Source organism: Balaenoptera borealis (assembly GCF_965194805.1).
Source record: "Balaenoptera borealis genome assembly, chromosome: 11".
In the NCBI taxonomy this organism is placed as follows: domain Eukaryota; kingdom Metazoa; phylum Chordata; class Mammalia; order Artiodactyla; family Balaenopteridae; genus Balaenoptera; species Balaenoptera borealis.
The window spans coordinates 17,346,652-17,361,009 of NC_138868.1; the positions used below are offsets into that span (position 1 = coordinate 17,346,652).

At 36.4% G+C, this 14,358-nt stretch overlaps 1 protein-coding gene across 7 annotated transcripts in view; it reads right to left on the reverse strand.

Moving 5' to 3' along the window:
- The window catches only part of TTC17 (tetratricopeptide repeat domain 17), a 140,908-nt gene that overhangs the window by 62,004 nt on the left and 64,546 nt on the right, over positions 1-14,358 (reverse strand). The window lies entirely within an intron of this gene.

Consider the following 14,358-nt stretch of genomic DNA (forward strand, 5'->3'; position numbering starts at 1 on the left):
TCAGGTTAGATGTCTAAACAAGGGAATTTAAACATTTACTGGAAGTTTACTAGGAAAGATTTTCCCGTGTAGAAACCATATTGAAAAAGAAAGAAAATTAACTGCCATAGCTGCTGTTGAATATTTTATTGTTATTATTGTTTTTGTTATTATTGTTATTATTAAATTTAAATCTCTGTCTTACTTCAGCCTAGGGAAATTTGTTTCAAGCAAGAATGTTGGGGAAACAAATCCAATAGATTCTCACACTTACTGATTTACCCGTAAATGTCAGTTTTTCAATGAGGGTCAACAAGGACATTTGTAACTTTCATTAAAAACAGTGCAGACAGGAGAAAATACAGGCTATCTATTAGATGTGTCATCTTCTAGCGGACACAACATGTGCCTTCAAATGAGATAATTCCTTTTCTATTCCCCCTCCTATTGTGTGGGAGCTGCAGACCTCAAAAGAAGATCTATATCTATATATGTATGTTGAGTGGGGGTCTGGGATAAAGCATTCTGGATAAACAGTGGGTGGGTATGAGTTAATTACCCTCTATTACTAGGTATTTTCAGTAGTTCAAACCTGAAATGCCATTAGCTAATTTGCAATTTAAGCACATTCTATGGGCTAAACATTGGGAGGACGGTGTGGAATGCATGGTGGGCCAGGGTATGAAGATGAAAAACAGGACTGGTCCCTGCTCTAAATGAGCTAGAGAAGTCCTGTAGGAGAGTAGCGTCTTGTACACAAGAAACTGTAATGGCAAGTCACAGGAGCTGAAGGAGAGGCGCAGGTGGAACGACCGATTATGCATTACTTAATAATTAAGGGATCAGTAAGGCATATAGCAGAAGTGGGCCTTGAAGGATGGGCAAGATTAGAATTTTCGTGCGGGGGGAGGGCAGGAGGGAGGGTTATGGGGAAGAGCTACTGAAAACAATATAAGCCAACACAAGGAGCCAGGAGAGCGGGGTGTCTGTGGTAAAGAAAACAAGTATTCCACAATAGCATCATCATACGTCATGGTCTGGTACAACTTCCACTGACTTTGCAAAAGACAGAATGATATTAAAGTCCTTATGTGGTCAGTGAGCTTAAATTAAGCATGTCTATTTGCGTCAACCACATATTCTTGCAGTGAGTTGGCTTCATGCAATTCTTAATACCTAGAATAAGCCTATAAACAGAGGGTTGGGATGAAGGAACAGGGGAGAGCTTAGATTTCCTAGCTACTCACAACCTTTGCAGTTTATATTTACCTCTTCTTTCTCTTGCTGCAAGTGATTGGTCACCTGCTGATGTCAAGGAAAAAAGTCTAGTAGAAAAATCAATAGATTTAACTCTGCTCCCCCTCCTCAAACTATAAATGGAGGCCCAGAGATATGCATAATGGGAAAGGGACCTACCATCAGAAGCATTTACTGCCATTAGGCTTGCGCTTTTTCCTAAAGCAAGGATATAATGCAAGGCCAAGGCTAATAAAATGTCAAAGGCTACTTGGTCTTTTTTACTCCTCAGACTAAGTGGATTATAAGAACAGTATCTTTAAATGAGAACACAAGAGCCTAGTTATTCCATGATTGTTAAGGACTTGAGCCTAGTAATATCTCATAGGACTTAGATATGAGGACAAAGAGGGTTAGGAATTGTCCTTTACACTGGTTTGGGTAATAAGTATGAATATTTAAACCAAGGTTAACAGAAAGGCCACTGAAGTCCCGCTACCACAGAACATTTTGAGCAAGGCCTTGTGGCTTTCAGTAAGAAAGTTCCCTAGCTGCCTGATATCAGACTCACTTTAGGGGTTTGGGAGTAAGACAGGAACTTTGAGTGTATCTACCTAAATCTAAGTACATATGGTCAGTGCACTAAATCAAGTGAAAAGCATAGAAAAATAAATGATAGTATCATACTGTTTCCTTTTGCTTTATATCACCAAATGAAAGTTGCCTGGAGGCATTCACCTCAGTGGCCACTTAGCACATAATAAATAACACGGTTTCTAGGACCTTGCTCTCTCCCAGTTTTTAACATTTATGGTATTTAGGCAGTGTACTGTGAGGGAGGTGGTGAATTATTTGTTTTGTTCATGTTAGGTTTTCCTCTAGCTGTATTTCACATCATCAAGGGAAATTGGCTATATTACTATAGGTATACCAGGACTCAGAAGTTTAGATCAACACCACATACCCTATCAGCTGCTACTGACCTCTAGTTCCTTCTCCTGAAATTTGATATGCTTGTTTTATTTTATTATTTTTTAAAATAATTATCATTTTGGATATTTGTGATCTGACTGGGTTATTAAGTAATGCATGACAGCTAAAGCAGTTTAAACTGCTTTCAGACTGGCAAGTATTGAATGGCAAATTTAGATTTGTTGTTATATCAATAAAAATAAACTAAATGAGAAGACAAGAGAATCCAAAGCTGTGTTCTTTTCAACAGCTATGAAATATGATTTAAATTTCTCCTGTATTTTCAAGATCATAACTAAATAAACTTTGGTGCTCAAGAAAAAGTAACAGACTACTGAGATTTTCTTCGTCAAAGATCACAACAGTTTAGTATGAAATAAATTCGACTACTTGTAATAACTAACACTGAAAGAAAAAAGAGGGGAAAAAACCCAAACCAGCATATACACGGACACATATATATATGCCAGGTATCCTCAGTCATATGTATTTTAAATCTCATGAATGCTCTTTTCTACTGATTATCAGGCTCAACTGCTTTATTTCCATCAGCCCATGGAACTGAGTTAAAAAAAAATTATTCAATGATTAAACTTGTAAAGGGGTTGAAATACTTGGTGCTCACTGTTTTTTGTTTTTTCTTAATAAATTTATTTATTTTACTTATTTATTTTTGGCTGCGTTGGGTCTTCATTGCTGCGTGCGGGCTTTCTCTAGTTGCGGCGAGCAGGGGCTACTCTTTCATTGCAGTGCGCGGGCTTCTCATCGCAGTGGCTTCTCTTGTTGCAGAGCACAGGCTCTAGGGGTGTGGGCTTCAGTAGTTGTGGCTCGTGAGCTCTAGAGTGCAGGCTCAGTAGTTGTGGCTCACTGGCTCTAGAGCACAGGCTCAGTAGTTGTGGTGCATGGGCTTAGTTGCTCTGGGGCATGTGGGATCAAACCCGTGTCCCCTGCATTGGTAGGCAGATTCTTAACCACTGCACCACCAGGGAAGCCCCTATTATTTTGTTGTTCTTTTTGGCCGCACCTTGCAGCTTGTGGGATTTTAGTTCCCTGACCAGGGATTAAAGCTGGGCCCATGGCAGTGAAAGCACCGAGTCCTAACCACTGGACAGCCAGGGAACTGCCGGTGCTCACTGTTTCAAACAAGAACTCCAAAACTGGGAATTCATTTCAACTAGTTGGTTTGCAGTGCATGTAAAGAATTTTCTGAGGTATAGGTCACTTATAAAAGAGCCCACTCTAATGTAGCATGGAGTGTGTGTGTGTGTGTGTGTGTGTGTGTGTGTGTGTGTGTGTGTGTGAGAGAGAGAGAGAGAGAGAGAGAGAGAGAGAGAGAGAGAGAGAGAGAGAGAGAGAGACAGTGAGTTAGTTCTGCCAATTAGAATAATCTTTTTGAATGGGGAGGAGTCATGCAAATGCTTGCTATATGAGATAGCAAAGCTTAACATCACAAACTGAAATATCTCCAAAAACATCTGCAACAATGAATGGAAACTGAAGATGTAAAAAGATAGCATCCAATGAACTTGCCTAACTTACTACACACAAAGTATTTATAACTAGAAGTTTGCCCCCTTCAGTTCCTATCAGGAGACATGTACTACTGCAGTGACAAACCATATTAAAAATATCTTGTTCAATAATTAGTGGGGGCTAGATAAAACAGACCCCATCTTGCTCATCCTTCATTTTTCTTGCTGGTGTGTACAATCACTGTGACCTCAGTGATGTGAATGCAGGAAACCACAGTAAGTTCCTGATGCAGAATGGAGCCTATACACAAAGAAAGATGTCTCAGTATAACTTTCCAACCCTATCTGTAGGTAAGTGTTCACAAAATATGATTAACGATGCCTTCCAGTGGGTGTCCCCGCACTACATACAGAGCATAAAGGAAGCAGAACCATGATCTTAACTTAATTTACAAACTGAAAAGTATAACTCACTTCCTATTGGAGACTCAAGATAGTAACCCTAACACTGGCCAAGACCATTCGCACACCTGAAGTGTTAAGCTCTGTAACTCAGATTATAAATTTGCAACTTATTTTTAAGGTAATGAACAAAAGCATTCCATAACTGAGTAGCAAGCTGCAGTGCTAACCTCCTAGCTGACTTCAAGAAGTGCTACTCAAATGTCTAGAGTGACTGCTTAGTTGCTGCCCTTGGACACAGTCCTCTTGGAGCATCACAACCAAGCTGCAGTGACTCAGTTCCAAGAGTCCCAGAGACAGAGAATAAAACCACTTGCTCTGTGTGTATTACATGCTGGGCCTTAGAATACCCTCCTTATAAATGCCTTACTTCTTCACTCAGCTGCCAAATTTTTCTACTATTTTATTCCAAACACAGAATTACTTTTTCATGTTTCTAACAAATGAATTTTTAAAAAGTCTTCCTTATTTGTGTCCTATTATATATTATCTAAAGAATGATTCCTGGTATCATTAACTATTTGCTTTAAAGTTATTTTAGTTACACAGTGACAGGATGAAACAAAAGTTATATAGTTTAGAATCTATGCCAGTAACTCTAAAAGTAATTCAACTATACATAGAGAGCTCACTTTAATATTTCTATTTTCCTAAAATTTATTCTTGTTTTAGTATAGATATTTCCCCATTTTACAGAAAATACTTTTGATAAAATGAGGTCACCAAATGATTTTCTAAACTGTTAAACTCAGAGGTTCCCACACTATTCATTCGTCCACTACTGTCGTGATTTTTCCATAGGTACCAGTACCATAATTTATGCAATGTTCTTCTTTAAATGGAGTCACTGTTTAATCTTACATTAATTTATGTTAAAAGGGAAAATCAGTACCACTTTTCATGAATTACAGGTTTGATGTGTTGGTTATTTATTTCTTCTAATGCCCATTAGAATAAGCCACAAATACTAAAATCAAAAAATGTTACTCTAAGTACCACTTAAAAGCTTGCGTGCCTCTGGTGATATTTGTACCCTACTTTAGGAACCAATATAGGACATGCTACTGTTGATTTCTTTTTCCTTCTCAAACCCTCTGTTCTTCTGACCTGCAAGACCCAGCTCCCTCTTGGTTCTCCCAATACCTCTCTTTACTCACTCTTTCACTGGCTCTGCTCCTTAAATGCTAGTATTTTCTAAGATTCCATTCTAGGACTTTTCTTCTCACCCTGAACAATCTGAGGGAACCAGTGGCATCTCTGTATGAACATGTCTATCACTGAACTTAGTTTCCAGCCCCACATCAAGGCATAGATCATTTCTTTTCCATATTCCTTCTCTAAATTAATGACATTGGCATTTATCCAGTTACCAAAATTAGAAACCTCTCTAGTCAGTTCACATTCTGAGTCCATTGTTTTCAGCCCTTCCTCTCTCATTATATTTCTAACCTCCTCTGCCCCTCTTCACACTCATCTGACAACTGGCCTCTTACTTCACTGAGAAGTAATCAAAAGTCTCACCATCATACCTACATCTATACCTATATATTGTACCTTCTCCTATCTAAGGACAACCTCTAGGCTACACTTGTGCCTTGGAGCCCATCCCCTTCTGTTTATTCAAGAGTTTTGCTTCTACAGTTTTTTCTGCATCTTCAATTTCTTCCTCTTTACTGGATATTTCCTACAGGAACACACTGCAATACCTCTTATTTTTAGAACAATAAAACCAAAACCAAATATCTTCGATCCCACATCCCCCGCCCCCAACTACCATCCCATTTTTCTGCTCCTCGCTACAGCAAAACTCCTTGAAAGAGCTGCTGGCCATCTCCACTTCCTCACCTACTTCACAAGCCATTTAATACAAACTTTTAGAAGACTGCCAACAACCTCCATGTTCAGAAATCGATGCTTTATTCTCTGTCCTCATCCAACTCAAGCTCTTAGAATATATCCATGTAGCATAAGAATAATGATATAACTGACCACTCCTTGGAACACTTTCTTCGCTTGGCTTCTGGAACAGAATACTTGCCTGGTTTCCCTACTGTCTTACTGGCTGCTCCTGTAATGTTCTTCCTCTTCCCGACCACTAAATGTTGGCTGGAATGCCCTAGTAATTAATCGTTGACCTCTTTTCTTTTTATACTAATCACTGAGTTAACTTCATCCAATTTTGTGATTTTAAAAGACATTCATATGTCCAAGGTTCACAAATTTTCATCTCTAGCCTGGGGCTCTTCCTTGACCATAATGACATTCATATATATCCAACTGCCTACCCAATAACATCACTTAAACATTTAGAAAGCAACTGAAACTTGTTTAAAACCAAACTTGTTTTTCTCCCTAAATCTGTTCCTTCCTCAGACTTTATCTCATTAAATAGCACCACTGGTTATTAAAAATCTCATTAAATAGCACCTAGTTCCTTAGGTCCCATATTTAGGAGTCACCCTGACCTCTGTTTCTTTCATTTCCCATACTTCCTCTGGTAGTGTCTTATTGGTTCCACCTTCAAAAATATACCCCAAATAGGATGATCACTTCTCCCCTTCTCCCCTCTCACCCCACTGGTCCAAGGCAACATCATCCTTCACCTACATCTTTGCAACAGCATCCTAACTGGTCTTCCTGCTCATGCCCTTACCTGACTACAATCTATCTTCAACAGAGCACCCAGAAGAATCCTCTTAAAATGTACATCAGATCATTTTCCTCTAATGCTCAAAACCTTCCAAATCATACATCTTTCTCTTAGAATAATACCTGCACCTACCATTCTTTCTCTTCTTAGAATGGTCTGCAAGGCAGTGAAGATGCGGTTCTACCCTCCTCCTGTTCGTCTCTGCTTTCATTTCCTCCAACACCACCAAACCACAGAAAAGCTCTCCTTGCATAAGCTTTTGCAACAACTATTTTCTCTGCCTGAAATGCTCTTATGCTGTATGTCTGCATGGTCCAACCCTTTACCTCCTTCAAATCTTTGCTCAAGTGTCACTTTCTCAATGGGGCCTCCCTTAACAATCCAATTTAAATATCACACCAACCCTCCTGCTCTATTTATTTTTCCCCAGAGCACTTATTTTCTAACATACTAAATAACTTCTTTAGTATGTTTATCATCTGCTCTGTTTCTCTTTACTAGAATGGAGCTCCGTAAGACTTGGAGTTTTTTGTCTGTTTGTTTGGTTTCTAGTTCCTAGAATAGTAGATATTAGTTGAATAAATGAATGAATAAATAAGCCATACTCAGGTCCCTTTGGTTGAAAGAAAACAAATACTCTATTGCTTTAGAAGGTTATATCCACTATCAAATTTCATTTTTCTTAAATATTATTTGGCCAGGTTAACAATCTATAATGACTGGAGGACAACTGTAGAAAGATCTTAAGCAGGGGCCAACAGGCTCATTCCTCAAAAGAAAACAATTTTTTTTGCATGCTGAACAAAATTTCATGTTAAAAACCAAGAAGTATTTATACATATACTCAATGTCTTTCGGAGGCTGAAGTGTAAAACCACTGGTTAACAAAACCTGGCTAAATGTCTTAACCTCTTATGAAAACAAAAGGTAACCATTTTGCTCATGAAACCTAAATGCTGGGAATCCCAAAAGACAAATATTACCTACTGAGCGAATATTACAAGTACGGCTACCAGATCTTTTGTGTAAAATCCAACGCTTTACAGCAATCTAATGATGCAAAATTCAGAAGAGATCAAAGTGACACGCTAAACTGAAAGGGACCATTTTAGGTGTGCTTTTAGGGTTCATTATGACTGTCCCCCATAATATAGTTCAGAGGCATGTTTTATATAGGGATGTATGTATCTCTTTTGAGGGATGATATAAGAAGTGCAGTGATTATACTACTTTCATACAATGACTCAAGAATCTACAAATATGAATTCTTTCAGTCTTGGCAGTGGAATAGTTTATGGCTTGAGAATAAAAGAATTACGCATGAGAGCCACACTGGTCTTGGAAGACAGAGGACTCAGATTTCAGTCTCTGTGCTACCAATGACTGACTCTGTGACTTGAGTAAATCATAACCTTTGCTTCTAGATTCATAAAAAAGGCACTTTTCTTATCCCTTCTCTCACCGTCACATAGATACTTATCAAAGGATTGTTTGTTAGCCAAATAATTAAAGCCCTTTAAGTAAAGAAGTATAAAAATTTATACATATTACATATAGAGAGGTACATCTAGCTTTGTTGCAGGATGCACCTGCACCTACAGGATTTTGAGCCTGTAAAAAGTTAACCAGTTTTCATTCTTCCAACAAAAATAAATGGAGGGAAGCTAACTAGTAGCATATTAAAAATGCTATAAAAACTGTGTCTTTCAGACTGTATTTTCTTTCTTTTTTTTAAAGCAGATATCTTCACTAATTCTCATCAAGAATGTGATAAAGCAAAGGTCCTTAACTGCACGTAGAATGTGTTGGATAGTCCACAGGAGGGCAGCAAAATGCAGGATTTCTTTTCCTTCAAAATCTGAACTCCATGTAAAATTGCTTTAAGCTACAAGTTATAAATCTACAGAAATTTGGGTGGAAGAACACAGACTAAAACCACAGGCGAGAAACAAGTTATAAAAGGAGGTAAGATTTAGGTAAATAGTAAGTAGATGCTATAAATACAGAAACATTATAAAGACAACACAGGATAATTCTTCTGCACATTGGAACAGATATTAAAGCTCATGTACGTGATTTGGAAATTCTATTTTTTTCTATGGTGGTGAAAGCTTTGAAATACATGTTATAGAGAAATGTATATAAAATTATAACCATACCTAGACATTAAAGTCTGAGTTCTGTATAACATTTATTCATAATTTCTAAAGATCTGGGCCAATAATTTTAAGTGGGTAGGTGTCTCAGTGGATTAAGAAAAGACCAATGTTCAGAGATTGTGGGGCTGATGCTTAATTATACTCAGTTAATAACAATGCCACTGTTAGCGGCATACCTATACGCATGTAATGAAGTCTAACAAATATAACCTTCCATTGATCTTATGTTTTCTAATGTAAGAAAAGTAATACTGAATGAAGAATACTAAAAGTAAAATTATGCATATCAGAGACATAATAATAGAACAATGTATATTGCTTAAGTAGTAGAAAGCATCTTTTTTAGATGTAACTTTTTAATTTTCAAATCAGTGAAACTGAAGAATGAAAGTATGTAGAAAATACTCTTAAGTAATAAATGCTTGGAAAATCCACTATCATGAATATTACAGATTTAATATCCACGTTTTGCTTATTATAAATTATTTTCCATTTTTCATCATTAGAGAAGATAATCATTATTGTTTCATGAAATTCCATTTTCTGTGACACCTTGTTATTTTCAATTTTAAAAAAGTCCTTTTTTAGTGTTGAGCACTCAAGAAACCTTACTTATACTCAAAAGCATTGTAAGTTTATTTAACAGGTTCCATTTTACTTTAAAAAAGGCCAAGTATGTTGTTACTGAAAAATGAGTTTGTTAAAGTGGCCAATTCAGTTCTATTTAAGTTGAATTGTAAAATAACAAGTCAATAAATATGGACAAAAAGTATGTATTTAAAAACTGCCAAAATAAAATGTTTAATCAAAACTGGAAGCAGTAGCTTCTCTTTCACAGTCAACTTGAGAGTTGGCAATTAAAAAATCAATCTATTATGTTTTCCTTCCCAGCATCCTTGAAACTGTAATGCTGATATAAAAATACCTATAAAAGAAAAGAATTTATTAAGTACTATTCAAAGGAGAGAGAGAGATGATGATGATAATAAGCAGTTTCTGTAAGAACACATGCAACTAATAAATGGCGGTAAATAAGAGGATTATCTAGATTAATCAAAGTTTGGGAAAACTGTCAGATAAATGATTCTGCACTAATTGACACATTTTTAGCTATAAAGTCTTTACAAGTAAGAAAATTTTGTGAGCATAATGATTATGTACTTCTAAGCTGAATGAATCAGTATTCAAAGCTAAATACATTACCTGTGCATATACTCCAAGAAACATAAACTAAAAATCTGTGTGAAAAATTTCCAAGATTATATATGAAAAGCAATACTTACTGATGTTAAAAGACTACTGATAATTTTACCATTTAGTTCAGACTACCCAAGACATTACACTATATTACAGTTGCTATAAAAACAGTGTCTAATGTGGATCTTTAAAGAAAATAATTTAGGGAAGATTAACAATAGTGGTCAGAAAAGTTGTTTTTAAAATGTTTTCCAAGAGTATTTAACTATTTTTGATCTTGAAAAGCTTATCTGAAAAGCTTTTAAATTGGTAGCTTTTCAAACAGGCTTTCATAAGAGAATTTTTTAGGTTGGAAAAAGGGTGTATAAGGGCAGCTTAAATCTTGTCCAAAAAAACCCAATTGCAATATGAATTCCTTGAAATATCACTCAGCCATAAAAAGGAACAAAATTGGGTCATTTATAGAGATGTGGATGGACCTAGAGACTGTCATACAGAGTGAAGTAAGTCAGAAAGAGAAAAACAAATATCGTATATTAATGCATATATGTTGGAATCTGAAAAAATTGGTATAGACAATCTTATTTACAAAGCAGAAATAGAGACACAGACCTAGAGAACAAATGTATGGATACCAAGGGGGAAAGGGGGCACTGGGATGAACTGGGAAATTGGGACTGACATATATACACTATTGATACGCTGTATAAAATAGATAACTAATGAGAACCTACTGTATAGCATAGGGAACTCTACTCAGTGCTCTGTGGTGACCTAAATGGGAAGGAAATCCAAAAAAGAGGGGACATATGTATACGTATAGCTCATTCACTTTGCTGTACAGCAGAAACTAACACAACACTGTAAAGCTCTATACTCCAATAAAAATTAAAAAAAAAAAAAAAAAGACCCTCTGGACACCAAAGGCGGGGGTGTGCTCCCTTGGTTGGCAATATGCCACGTGTATTGTCACACATCATAGCTGGGAGGAGGTAATGTTGTCCATGACTCCATGGGAAGAGGACAACCGGAAGTTCTGCATTTGTACCCCTCAAGGACTCTGCCTTGGCTGATTTTAACTAGTATCTTTTCCCTGTAATAAACTGTAACTATGAGTATTACCAAAAAAAAAATGAATTCCTTGATTATTGGAAATAGAATCACAAGCCTTGCTTCTTGAAACCTTTGTATAGTCATAATAAAAACTTTAGACAGATATGTCAAACAAGATAACTTATGAAGCTTCTTTCAATATTGCAAAAATGAAAAAGTAAAGGGCAGACAGAATCATCTGAAGGCACAGAAATGCTAATCATTACTCAGAGGTTTTATCTCCTTTTTCATCAACCGTTTAGTAAAGCTCAGAGATAACTGGAGTAGATGCAACTGTTAGGTTTTAAAATGTAAGAAGTTCATGGTTTCGACAGAGGTGTCTGCTTCTTTCAAGTTTCAGCTTTTCAAAGCTGGAACTCAGCAAAACAACCGTCAATAAGTAGGATTATTGTGGAAACAAGTAATGCAAAAACACTGTTAAAGAAAAATTTAATATTGAAATTAGTTCAGTATAATCAATGAGTTTTTAAACCTAGAAAATGCTATATAGCATATATTTCCACTAGGGGTAACTATTTATTTAGGAGTTAGCAGACGTTGGATTCTTTTCTAAACTAATTAATTACAATGTAAAAAGGGCTACTGTTTTTTAATTTAAAAAAAAAATTTAAAAATGAGCTCTCTGAAAGAACCAAAAATGGTATTCCCTCTTCCCAAGTCAAATTATTTTCTTTTATTGTTATTGTATCAGATTCAATAATATTCTTGGGGACTTCCCTGGTGGCGCAGTGGTTAAGAGTTTGCCTGCCAATGCAGGGGACACGGGTTCTAGCCCTGGTCCGGGAAGATCCCACATGCCGTGGAGCAACTAAGCATGCGAGCCACAACTACTGAAGCCCACGTGCCTAGAGCCCGTGCTCCGCAACAAGAGAAGCCACCGTAATGAGAAGCCCACGCTCTGCAACGAAGGGTAGCCCCCGCTCGCCGCAACTAGAGAAAGCCTGTGCACAGCAATGAAGACCCAATGCAGCCAAAAATTTTAAAATTATTAAAAAAAAAAAAAAAGAAGTGAGCAGAAAAGAAAAAAAACAGCAATTAAAAAAATATTCTTGGAATAACCTGGACTATCAGATACTACAATTTTGAGAAAGATCTGTTTCAAGTTAATAGTTCCCTGGGCTAGTTGAGATTATGTTCTGGGGGAAAAAGAGCTTAAGACAACTGAATTTCCTCTCTTGACATCAGTGACATAAAGTAACAATAAATTTCAAGAAACTAAAATACTAAGCAAAAGCATGTAAAACAAATACTAAAGAAAAGGCTTTTAGAAAAGGATCACTATATACATACAAAACCCTTCTTCCCAATATCAGAAAAGAAGAGAGGTGAGGGAGATGATAGTCAGTAAAGAAAATAAGAAATTCTATTAATATAAACAGCTCATTGAAAAAAATGAAATCCTGTTTATAAGGCTATCCTTAGATATAATGTACAAAACGTTAAAGACCACAACATATTTTCTAGTATTATGTAAGAAGATAAAGATCCTTAACCTTTAGAGTCATATGTTGTATTCATTATGAATTTCTAATGGCTTACTTTTACATAACACCTACTCTGTGACAATAATCTCATTTAATCCTCCCAAAAAGTATATGAGATTTTACTGTCTTTCATTTTATAGATTAGGACACAAATTACTTTAATGGGAACAGAAAGACAGTAATGGCAGAGCCAGGGCTCAAACATGAATCTGTATGACTCTAGAACTAGCCACCCCACTATACTGCCTTGCTAAAAACACTGTTAGGCCTTCAGCATTCACGTACGAATTCTAGTTTAGATGGTGCTCAACAATGATCTACAACTGAGCTAGAGTCTGAGAGATTTTTTGTTTCTTCACTAAAAAAAGGGCTCTGATATTTAAAATGACTTCCTGCCTTCCATTAAAATCCTAAGGCAGTCTGGTATAGTCAATCAGTTTGGGTGCCAAATCTAGTAATTACTGATGTCTTTTAGACAAGTCACTTAATGAAGTGTGTGCCACTTTTTTTCTTCTTCTAAATACCTGAAGTGAAGGAGGTGAGCTAGTCCCCTGGTTGTATATTATAATCTAATTTGAACATTAAACACAGCACCTACTGTGTGCTCTACAAAAGCAAGGTACTGAGGATTCACATGTATATAAACTGCACCATTCATAATTCAAGTTAAACTCATTTTTTTTCTTCCAGTGAAGGTTAAATAAGTAAATAATCAAATGTCGTGGAACTACTATATTCAATATCCTATGATAAACCATAAATAAAAAAATATAAAAAAAGAATGTATTCCTTATATTCAATGTGTTCATATAATATGTTCCTTAAAAAGCTAAAAATAAAATTACCATATGACCCAGCAATCCCACTACTGGGCATATACCCAGAGAAAACCGTAATTCAAAAAGACACATGCACCCCAATGTTCACTGCAGCACTATTTACAATAGCCAGGACATGGAAGCAACCTATATGCCCACCAACAGACGAATGGATAAAGAAGATGTGGAACGTATATACAATGGAATATTACTCAGCCATAAAAAGGAACGAAATTGGGTCATTTGTAGAGACATGGATGGATCTAGAGACTGTCATACAGAGTGAAGTAAGTCAGAAAGAGAAAAACAAATATCGTATATTAACTCATATATGTGGCACCTAGAAAAATGGTACAGATGAACCAGTTTGCAGGGCAGAAATTGAGACACAGATGTAGAGAACAAACGTATGGACACCAAGGGGGGAAAGTGGGGGTGGGGGTGGGGGTGGTGGTGTGATGAATTGGGCGATTGGGATTGACATGTGTACACTGATGTGTATAAAATTGATGACTAACAAGAACCTGCTGTATTAAAAAATAAATAAAATTCAAAAAAAAGAATATACATATGTATAACTGAATCACTTTGCTGTACAGCAGAAATTAATACAACATTGTAAATCAACTATACGTCAATAAAAAAATATTGAAGAAAAAAATATCATGGAACTCTTAGAAATTTACAATAGTTGAGACAGACATTAACTCAAGTAGCTCTGACCCAGGTGGACACACTGCTGCACACGTGTGTATGTATACACATATGTACACAAGCGTGGTACCTGTGGGAGGAAGCGGAAGAATGCAAAGTAGA